We start from the raw sequence: 12002 nt of genomic DNA on the forward strand, positions 1-12002 counted from the left end.
GCCTAGCATTTGGATAAGCAACAAGGTCCTACTGTGTGGCAGAGGGAACTATAGTCAGTATCTTGTAATAACCTATGATGAAAAAGATTATGAATAAGAATATAGATATATGTGTATATGCACACACATACATATAACTGAATCACTTTGCTGTACACCAGAAATGAACACAACATAGTAAATGAACTATACTTGAATTTTTTTTAAAAAGCCTAACACTTTACTGATTTCTCTTCAAGATCAGGACCAGTTTTTTTCAGAGATTATACTTGTTTGTTTGCTCTGAACAGGTACTATAGAAGTTTCAAGAGCACTGCCTCATACAACATGGGATACTTTCTAGATAATGATGATATCAAAAAACGAAAATTTTCAAATGAGAGAGAGCCAGAATGAGGGAAATCACCTGACTTTTATTGTTTTCGAAGGAAGAATTGGGAGCTGTATGCATTGATAGCTGTAGTTTAAAAGGCAGCATTTGCGGCTTAAAGCATGAAACAGTCAGGGAATATCGGTCTGTGTTCTGAGGGTATTAGCCTAAAGAATGTTTGAGGAAAACTTAAGAGGGTAAGACTAGGTGAGATTTTCTAGATCTACTTTCATTTGAAACCTCCTATTACTGAATGCATCTAGTTTCAGTAAAGGATGAATTTACTCAACATGAAATTATATTCCAAGGGTTTAATTAAGTAGATTTTGGTCTCACACAACTCCTCCCGAAAGCAATACTTCATAATTAACCTCCTTCCAAGTTGTTTGCGCTCATCGCTTTTTCCCCTCAACCTCCCTGTGCAAGTTTCCTTGTAAAACTTGCTGACCTGCGAACACATATGTGGATTCTCCATATTTTGAAACTGAGGCCCTGAAATGCGGGGGGTGGGGCTGGGGATTTGCTGGTGTGTCTTCTCTGCCATTAAATTACTCCCAGGCATTTCACTGGCTTGCGAGGATTTGTTTATTTTGTTTTATTTGTTTTTTTGCAGTTTCCTATTAGTTTCTTCTCAATTAAAAAAAAATCAGCATTTCATTTGCTTTAAGTCCTTTAGAGTGTATGCATAACATTGATCAACATAGCAGGGTAATGACAGAATTCAAGCTTTGAAATTTGGAACCAGAGATCCAAAGATCTCTTTTATATACAGACCCAAAGATCTCCATTTTGGTAACACAAAGAATCGTTTTCATCCTTGTCGTACTGCCCAGATGTTATATCTTGAACTCTATAGATATTGTAAATCCTGAGTAATGTGAAAGTATTACAAAGAAATGAGCTTGCGTTTTAGAACTAAACCTAATGATGGACAGATTGCCTAGAAGGGGAAAGAATATAAACATATTCTGTCAAGAGAACATTTTGTTCAGGAAGTCATCGCTCACCCAAAACGTTGTTGGCCATGGGTACCATTTTCTCTTGTGATTAGGTGGTGTTTTCATGAGAACTATCAAATCAGAGTAAGAATTCTGTTGGAAGCACCTATGAGACATATACATTCATTCATTCAAATATATATTTATTGAATGCCCACTTTTTACCAAACACTCTTCTAGATGCTTGGAACACATCAGTGGGCAAAATCAACAAGGAAACTGGAAGCAACAGATAATAACAGTAGAATAATAAGTAAACATATGACTGGCAGGTGATAAATGGCATGAAAAAACTAGATGAGGATAAGGGAGATGTAAGTGCAGGGGCATATGTAAAATTTATGTGAAATGTCTTGAGAAGGAGACATCTGAGCAGAGACTCGAAGATGGTGTAAGAACATTAACATTAGGATGAAAAGTTGTTAGCAAAGATATGTCAAAATCATCAGGCGATGACAAGAGAGAAAGAAGCAAGAAATACCTCAAAGTCTTTCTGACTCAATTTTATCTTCAATTCTGAATGCTTCAAAGTGATTGCAGCCCTAAGTGCAGACAAGTAGGTTTTTGATTAGTTTCCAGCCCCAAACACTAACTTCATTTAAGGTCAAGGAAAGGTAGTTGTCTCATACACCTCCCGTAGTTATCATGAGCTAGAGCAAAAATGCAGTACATGACCTTGAAAGTATGAGCAACTCACACCACATAAATGTGACATACATTAGATATCCAACATTAGACGCTAAAAACAGGTACCAAAGCTTGACAGTTCATACAACACTTTCCAGGAGATTCAATAACAATACATCAAGATGTAATCTCCTCCAGGACAAATTCATCCTTCCCAAGATGCCAGAAATCTTTTATCTGCTTCGCAATGCCTGAAGTCATATATCAAAGAGTCATGAAAATGCCATGAATGTGAAAGTAATTTTAATGAATCAAAGAGGGAAGGCAACATGTCCACAGATGTGCAGTTTAGGAACTGTGATTAAGCCGAGACAATTTAACTTACTCAAGTGTAGAAATGACAGTTGACAGATTAATCACAATTATAGAAATCATATTATCTGAAAATATGAGATTAATGGATCCAAACACAGGTTTTTTTCAATGTGTTTCAGGTAGTTTGATCTGTTGGTGGTGGTTAACATGTCCCCCAGGTCACTAGGACAAAGTGGATGCTGGGGTCTTTGATTACTGCCAACATTTCAGCAACGTTCAGTCGTCTGTCCTTCTCTGGTCTAATTGACACTGTATGTCTCTTTATGCTTTTAATGAACTAGATACAGAACTACCACTTGTGGAACATGGATAACGTGTCGGGCACCATACCAGATGCTTCTACATGTAGCATCTCACTTGATTCTCACATTCCGATATGTAAGTGTGTGATTACGTGAACATGATGTAGGAAGTTGCGGGGAGGAAGTACAGGAATCCTAGCTACATTTTTCAGGAGCTCAGAGAGGTTAGCTGACTGCTCTAAATTCACACATGTAGGAAGTATTAAAGCCAGGATTCTGCTCAGGATTTCTAGCTCTCTTAAGCTGTCCGCTACTCCATAGAGATCATCATAATAATGACTACTTCCATGGTATATTATTGTTTATAAAGTACATTCATATTTTTGATAATATCATGATCCTAAGATCATTCTAGTTAATCTTGGTTTTCTTCCAAATTATGAAAATGCACTAAAGCCACATGCCTATCTTTTGAATATAAACTTTCATCAACTACAGTTAATAAGACAAACTCATTACATTCGCCTCCATCTCATGATGAGGAAAGAGACTGCATTTTCAGTAAGTACAATAATACAGAGTATGGCACATTACTTAACTTCTCCAAGAATGTTTCCTCAACTATAAAATGAGGATAATAATATCTACTTACTTACCTACCTCACAGAATTATTGTAAAGGCAAAGTGTGATAATGCTGTGTATATAAAAGAGCTTTGAAAATTATAATAATGTATTACATTATTTAATGATTATTATTAAAGACCATTTCTAGGTATTTTTATAATAAATTTATTCACGATTTTCTTTGGTTTTCAACTTGAAACCTTTTCAACTATTCTTGATACTAAAAGTTTGTAAGATATCAAAATATAGAGAGTAGAAAGTTAAAATTCCATTTTATACATCTGTCTCAATCCAATTAATTTCCTTTTCAAAAGGTGATAATGATTACTAGTGTGATACTTGTTTTGCACATGTAAAAATACTCATTTATATTCATTAAATGTATTAATTTTTTCTAAATACTTATCAATTAAATATATTTTACTTGACAATTTCTTGTTTATTTTTGTGAACATGTCCTGGAGCTCCTAAACTGTTATGTAGTAGTGTAGTACTTCACAATGGATAATTAAGCTATTTCTATTTCGTATGTGTGTGTGTCTATAATTAACACCTCTTAACATATGTATATCTTCATGTACAAGTAAGCACATTTTACTAAGCTAAGCTATAGGTGAAATGTCTGAATCAAGGAGTACATTATTAATTTTAATAGTTACAACGCCCCCTCACCAAGTAATGCTGTGCCAAACGATACACTCTCTAACAGTATAGGAGCATTTTCTTTGGACATTTGCAAACATTGCTTATCATCAGTAAGTCCATTTTGCCTATCTATGTGTGAAAAATACATCATTGCTATTTTCATTGTCATCGCTTCTATCACCAGTGAGGTGTGGTATATTTTAATGTGTATATTATTGACCAATTGCATTTTTTTCATGAGATATGTTTTTGTGTTCTCTGTCCATTTTCTTGCTGAATTGTTGCCCTTCCCACGATTTATAGACACTCTCTATATTATGGTCATATTTTTCTTTTTTATTATATATGTAGCAAAGATCTTCTTCCAGTCTGTCACGTTTATTTTTGTTTATGGTATCGCTCACCAGAAAGAAGTTTCATATGCTTTTGTAGTTAAATCTGTTAGTCTTTCTCTTTTTGGTTTCTGGTTTTCTGTCTTGCTTAAGAAGGGACAGCCTATCAGAGATTATCAACACAGTCTCCTGTATTTTCTTCTAGTACTATTGCTTTTACCATTCTTTGAGAGAAATATAGTCAGTTTTCTACCTCAAGTCACATACTAAAAGACGCTTCTGACTGATTAAAGATCTGTGTGTCTATCATCTATCTGGCATCTCTCTCTTTAATATTTCCCACAATGGATCACCAATTGCATTAGCACCATTTTTTTTAGGAGTCCATGCTTTCCCCATTGATTTGAAATCACTTCTACCTTATAATTAATCTTCATCTATATGTAAGTTTGTTTTGGGATGACTCTCTGTTCTTCATTTTGCCTTGTAATATTTTCTCGTCTAGTTCTAATCCATATGACTGTACACATTATGTAATTTTAATAAATGGGTATTTATGTTCTTTCATGCAATGCCCTAAGCATATTTTCATGTTTCTATCTAGTTTTTCCTAATTATTATTTGAATAGCTATCATCTGTCATTTAGATGTGCTGTATATTTTCCCCCTATTCTTGAACATTTCTATTGTTTGTTTCTAAAGATAATGCTGCAGTTAACATCTTCATTCTCCCTCTCATTCTATGGCAATTCCTTAATAGCAGAATTACTGCATAAATTGCTATGAATATCTTTGTGGATTTTGCCATGTCTTGCCATATTACTAACAGGATTGCTTCAGTTTTCAGTGTTCTCAGTAATAAATTAATATACTTATTTCCCTGTAATCTTATCAGTATTGAGTGTTATTTCACAAAGATATTTAATAAGTTAGTAAAATATTACCTCATGGTTCCCTGATAATCCTATATGAAGCTGGTCATCTGTCCCATTGTTCTGAATGCATCTTGATTATTCTGTATCACAGCATATAATAATTGCTTATTAAATAATTTTAAAACATAATCTGTATTGCAAGTTTGAAAATGACACATAACCTTTGATAGCTTCATGTCTCTATTTGTTACATCACCATAACATTATGACAACACATTGTGAACTACAGGATAACTGAGTGCCAGTCCATTAAAGTCCAACTTTAGACATTTACTTTTCTGATTATCTGTGGCTGTGTAAAAAAAAAATCTCCCCCCCCAATTTAATGACATAGAACAAACTTCTGTTATGCTCGCATATTTTCAACAAGGCACAGAGTGTAACTTTTCTCTGCTCCACTATAACTGGATTCGTCAAAGGCTAAGGGTGACTCAAGGGCTGGGGACTAGGATCATTTGAATGCTTATTCACTCATGTGTCTTGTGGTTGGAAGAGGGTGGCTAGAACCTTAGCTGTCGATGTTGGCTGTCAGCTGGAACATCTCCATATGACTTCTCCAAGTGGCTGGGTTCCAAGGGCAAGTATTCTGAGAGAGAAAGTCAGGTGAAAACCGTATCTTTTCAAGACCTAGCCTCAGAACTCACAAAATGTCACTTCTTTCGGTAGTCATAATCTCACCCGGTTTTAGAAGGATAACCTGTCATATTTTGTGTTGTATTTCAAATTTTTGCTCTTCTTTTCTGGCTGATTTTGCAAAATATTTACATTCACAGATCCACTTGTCTTGAAATACAAAGATTCACATTCTACATTTGCCCTGCAGTTTTGTTTACCATTTATGGTGTTTTTCTAAGCTAGTCTTTTACTCTTTGCTCAAAATAACATTTAACAACATTCAGATGTTCCTGTAGTTCCTGCTCTGTTGTAGTGAGATATCTTGGCATTCACTTAGCTTTTAAGGAGACACAGTTTTATTTCAACTTATGGTTAGTGCCAAACTGGCCAAATGTTCAAGAAAGGGGAAGGAATCAGATTGGAGGATTGGTGACAAGGAAACTTAAGGAAGTAATTTCAAATTGACATCTTGGAATGGGCCCAGAGTGTGAACATTTTTATCCCATGGAAATGCATACCAAAAAGTATCCACCTGGGAAGAGGCTCTAATAATCTAATGGAAAGATGACCTATTTTGTGGGTATCAGTGACAGCTTCTTTTCCCAGCAAACCCTAGTACTGGCTCAGTGAGCTTATAAACAAACACGGTAGGAATCTAAGCTAAAGATGGACTGAAACAATATGGACTTTTTTTGAACAAAGCTGATTTGGCGACTCCATTGCTGAATGCCTAACCTGCCAATAGCAAAGATCAATGCTGAATTTTCAATAAGGTACCATACCAGGGAAGGAAAAGCTGGTCACCTGGTATAAACTGATTACATTGATCACTGCCAATATGAAGTGGCAATGATTTTTCCTCAGAGGAATAGACATTTAGTTTGCTTAGTCTGGATGCATGAGCTCCATCATCCAGAAGAAGCTGGGTTATTATTGCAGAATAGTGAACATATATTGAAGACTCAGTTATGACACTGTTCAGGGGACCATATCTTATAAGGCTGATGTCCTTTCTTATAGAAAAAAACACATCCTCTGAGACAGCTTCCAGTGTATGGTGCGCTTTCCCTCACAGACGTACAGGGTTCCGTAACTCAAGGTGTAGAAGTGAGAGGGGTTTCACTCACTATTATACCTACCTATGTGAATCATGTTTGTTTCCATCTCTCATTTGTGCTTTGCTGGCCTATAGGTATTAACAGCCAAGGGATGAACAATTTCACTACGGGACAACTGTGGTCTCACCAAAGGGGAAGTCAAGACTGCCATCAGACCATTTTGAGCTCCTGGAGTTACTGAATTAACAGGTAAGAAGGTGAGTTACTGCCCCAATAGGTGATTGATCCTGTTTATCAAATGGAAATGGGAGTTGCTGCCACATTGTAAAGGCAAAGAAATATATTTAGAATCTAGGAGACCTTCCAGAAGTGCCTTTTTAAATTGCTATATGTAATGAGAAAAGATAGTAAAGATCGTTAACACAATCCGGGTGGGAATTCCATGTATTCATATCTCTCAGTAACTAAGATTTGAATCCCCTAAAAAGACAAAGAACGCCAACTAGCTGAAGTGCTGAATGAGGACAAAGGAAAAATGGAAGAAGTGCTGGAAGAAAGAATTTTAAATACTAATCAAAAGTTTTGCGGTAAGTTGTGGAAATTAAGATTACGTTAGCTACATATATTTTCTTCCTTGCTCTGCTGTGTCTTTATTTTCATTACTCATCCATCTCCATTTCCCCTACTACTTTATATAGTGTGAGAGGTTAATTTTATTGCTCCATCCTTGGATTACAGGATATTGCGTTGGGGATGTGATTTAAGTAGAAAAGGAATAAACATCACTCAGAAATAGATACAGAGACTGACGAGACTGGGTTTCCTCTTTTGGGAGTAAGTGTGTTTTCTTCTGTATAAAGGCCAGTTTTCATCATGGCTGGAAGCATGCTATTGTTGTAATTGTTATTTGGGGGTTTGTCTCAACAGCTTGGTGTTTATGAAGATAGACAAGCCAAAGGGATGAATTGTAGTGGATACAGTGGACTGAACACCCAGAGTGAGTACCTTCCGGGATGGCAGAAGCTGCAAAGTTACAAAATGCATTTGTCAGACTTCCTTGTATAAAGGATTCTGTATATGAAATCAGTTCTGTCCATTAAATGCATTCACAAAAGACTTGAAAAATGAAGGTGAGGGCAGAGGCCATTTATTTTCTGTTTTGGCTGATGGCTAGCCTTGAAGGTACCTGTTTCCTGATCTCTAGATTTTAGGTAGTAATCAGTTCCACTGGCGATGTCCCAGTTCCCCACTTTCCTCATTTCAGTACACTGCTAATGCCTGTTCTCTAGGCAAGCCTGTTCAGCTACTTCATTCTGAGAATCATACCCGAAGGCCCTGCCTAGAGGCTACTCCGTTAACCCTGTCAGGATTGCATGGGCATCTAATTCTGTCTACAATGTTCTGCTGTTAAAATAGCCAGCAAAGCACAGAGACTAGTGACAAGAACACAAATTTCTCAGGTGTTAAACTGTTCTAGTAGAAATTTGGGGATGTGGTTTATTTACAGAGAACTGACCACACACGTAAACTTGAAGCCTAAGTTTGAGGGAATTATACTGGCAAAGAAGTCCATGCCTCTTCTACAAGCCTATGATTATTTGACTGCAAAATCAGCCTGAAGGTCACCCAACATGCATTGGGAAGATGGCTGCAAAAGTTGTGAAACACTCTCCGCTTTCACCCCAAGTTAATTCTCTCCAATACCCACTTAGAATGTGTCATAGAGAATAATGGGCAAAGAAAAAACTTCCTAGAAGGCAAAGCTAAGGCCCATGGAGATTAAAAAACAAAGATACTCTTCCAAGAATAGAGAAATAAGGGATGTCAAATGTGCTCAACTCCATTGCTAACATGGGAGTTCCTTATAATTTCTGCCCAGCAGGGTTTCATGAATTCTATAGCTCTGTGACCATTTCCCATCCTTTCCTTTTCTGAATGAATTTTTTTTATAGTTATCCTATTCCTGCTCCACCATCATATAATGCGGAGATGTATGTGTGAGTGGAGAGGAGTGTGTAATCTTTTTTAAAAAATGTTATAAGACCTAAGATCCCAGGAAGCAGTATTGGGAAATGTTGAAGAGCACTGCGTTTCACCCACAAGTACAGGACCTGGAGCTGTACGGAGTTACAAAAGAGATCTGTGGTTTTTACCTTTGGGAAAATAAACATGTTCTGTGTGTTATTAAAAGAGGGTACACGGGTTTGGGGGTTACCCAAAGGGTGGATTGTATTAGAGACTATTAGTTGTCCCCAGTATCCATTCCCTGCTTCTACAATAAAAAAAAAAATTGAGTTGGACAAATGGGCATTAAAGTAGACAGTATTCTAAGACTCCCAACAAGATTCTTTACACTGATGTACATACCCTCTTTCCCAAGGGTGGCAGGACCTGTGAATGTGATAGGATTTCACTCCTGTGTTGAGACTGCATTACCTGGCAAAGGTGCAGGTGTTCTGCAACCACCTGAATTAGTCTGGAAGCAGATTGTTCCAGTTAAGCCTCCAGATGAGAAGAGAGCCTGGCCAATACCTTGATTTCCATCTGGTGAGATCCTGAGCAGAGGATCCAGTGAATTCTTGCCAGGACTCCTCATCCACAAAAACTGTGAGATAATAAACATGCGAAGGATTAGGCTACTAAATTTGTGATTATTTTTACACAACAGTAGAAGATGATTATAGGCGAATACCTAAACATTGTGTCTCTAAGCTTCTTGCAGTAGGTGTGGTCTGTGACTAAGTTCTGGCCCATGAGATAAGAGCTGAATTCAAGTGTACAACTTCTGCTCCATTATCACAAAGGTAATGGTCATACTTCTAATTCTTTTGGATATATACCCAGAAGTGGACTTGCTGAATCATGTGGTAGGTCTATTTTCATTTATCTTTTTGTGGTAAAAAATACATAACATAAAATTAACTATCTTAATCACTTTAAGTATACAGTACAGTAGTGTTAACTGTATGCACCTTGTTGTGCAACAGATGTCTAGAAATTTTTTCATCTTACAAAACTGGAACTCAATACCCATTGAACAATGACTCCCTCTTCTTTCGGTCCCAGCCCCTGGCAATCACCATTCTACTTCCTGCTTCTGACAGTTACCTCATATAAGTGGAATTATACAGTATTTGTCTGTTTATGGTTGGCTAATTTCATTTAGCACAGTGTCCTCAAGGGTCATCCATGTGGTAGCGTATGGCAGGCTTCTCTTTCTTTTTAAAATCTAAAATAATATTCCTTTGAATATATATATATACATCACATTTGTTTATCCACTCATCTATTGATGGACATTTGGGTTGCTTCCACCTCTTGGCTATTGTGACTATTGCTGGTATGAACATAAGTGTACAAATATTTCTTTGAGACCCTGTTTTACATTCTTTTGCATACATAACCAGAAGTGGGATGCTGGATCATATGGTAGTTCTATATTTAATTTTTTGAAGAACCTCCAATACCATTTTCCACAGTGGTTGCACCACTTCACAACCCCACCAGCAGTGCACAGGATTCCAATTTCTCCATATCCTCTCCAGTACTTGAAAAATATTTTTGTGATATATAGATATATATGTGATACATATATGCTATTTTGACTTTTTAAAAATATACTCTAAAGATGTTGCCGTAGGGTTTTCTATCATCCTATAATATTTCATGAGAAATCTGTGACCCTTAGAATTGTGGTTTCCTATATGTAATGTGTAATTTTTCTCTAGCTGCTTTTAAGATTTTTTTGGTTTTCGGCAGTTTAATTATGATGTGTGTAGGCATGGTTTTCTTTGAATTTATCCTGCTTTGTGTTTTCTGAGCATCTTGAACCTATAAATTTATGTTGTCGGCCAAAATATGGTAAGTTTTTGGCTATAGTTTCCTTTTTTTAAAAAAAGTTTTTGTGGGGGAGGTAATTAGGTTTGTTTATTATTTATTTTTAGAGGTGGTCCTGGGGATTGAACCCAGGACCTTGTGTATGCTAAGCACGTAGTCTACCACTTGAGCTATACCTTCCCCCCACTGGCTATAGTTTCCTAAAATAGTTTTCTCTGTCTAATTTTTTTCTACTTCTGGGACTCCAATTATCTGTATATTAGACTTTTTGATATTGTCCCACATGTCTCTTGGGCTCTGTTATTTTTTTCAATCTTTTTCCTCTTGCTTTTTTATTGGATAATTTCTATTGATATATAGTCAAGTTTCTGACATTTTTCTCTGTTAAATCTACTCTATTAGGCTGATCCAGTGAATCTTTTTATTTCAGGTATTCTATTTTTCCTAAAATTTTCATTTGAATCTTTTTTAATATATATATTTGATTCCTCTGCTGAGTTTTACTATCTTTTCCTTGATTGCAGTGTATTTTCACTGAACATAGTTCAATCTTTGCTGCTTTAAAGTCATTGATAATTCCAACATCTTTGTTATCTGGAATTTAGCCCTATTTATTATCTTTTCCTTTGAAACTGGGTCTCACTTTCTTTGTACTTTTAATGTCAAGTAATTCTGAATTGTGTCTTTGGCATTTATGAACATTGTTTTGAAGTCCCAAAATTCTGTTTTATTCCTCTGCAAAGTATTGATGCTTTTGTTTAGCAAGAAATTAAGTTCGTTTCAAACAAACTGAAAACTGCCTTGCCTGCAGTTGGTAAGGACTCAAATCTTGCTTCAGTTCTTTTAACTGAAGAGTAGTAGGATATTCTATTTTTGGTTCTTGTATCTGAGCTGCTTGCATTTTTGCCTTTATGGTATTCAAATTAAAATCAGGTTTTTGTTTTTTAATTTTTTTTTATTGAATGAGTCTTTAAATTCTATAGCACTCTACAATTTTCAAGCATATATTAATTTTATATAATCCCATAATAACCCCCTTTTTACTGCCCCACCGCTATATTCCCCTTTTGCCATTCCCTCTCCCTACTGGTAACCAACCACTACTTTGTTCTCTGTATCTGTGAGTCTGCTTCCTTTGTTGTTTTATTCACTAGTTTGTTGTATTTTTTAGATTCCACATTTCAGGGATATCATACAGTATTTGTCTTTTTCTGTCTGACTTATTTCACTTAGCATAATGCCCTCCAAATCCATCCATGTTGCTGCAAATGGCAAAATTTCTTTTTATGGCTGTGTAGTATTCCATTGCATATACATACTACGTCTTCTTTATCCATTCATA

At 36.1% G+C, this 12002-nt stretch overlaps 2 long non-coding RNA genes across 2 annotated transcripts in view; one reads left to right on the top strand and one right to left on the bottom strand.

Moving 5' to 3' along the window:
* Nucleotides 1–5257, bottom strand: part of LOC140698636 (uncharacterized) — a 38499-nt gene extending 33242 nt beyond the window's left edge. The window contains exon 1 of the long non-coding RNA XR_012076408.1: nt 5160–5257. This is a non-coding gene — a long non-coding RNA (uncharacterized lncRNA). The remainder of the gene's footprint in view (nt 1–5159) is intronic.
* Nucleotides 5258–6964: 1707 nt separating this feature from the next.
* On the top strand, nt 6965–9455 carry LOC140698637 (uncharacterized). Its single transcript, XR_012076409.1, has 5 exons — nt 6965–7072; nt 7312–7410; nt 7562–7657; nt 7751–7820; nt 9204–9455. It is a non-coding gene; the product is annotated as an uncharacterized lncRNA (long non-coding RNA).
* Nucleotides 9456–12002: the final 2547 nt, after the last annotated feature.

This window comes from Vicugna pacos, chromosome 10 (genome assembly GCF_048564905.1).
Source record: "Vicugna pacos chromosome 10, VicPac4, whole genome shotgun sequence".
In the NCBI taxonomy this organism is placed as follows: domain Eukaryota; kingdom Metazoa; phylum Chordata; class Mammalia; order Artiodactyla; family Camelidae; genus Vicugna; species Vicugna pacos.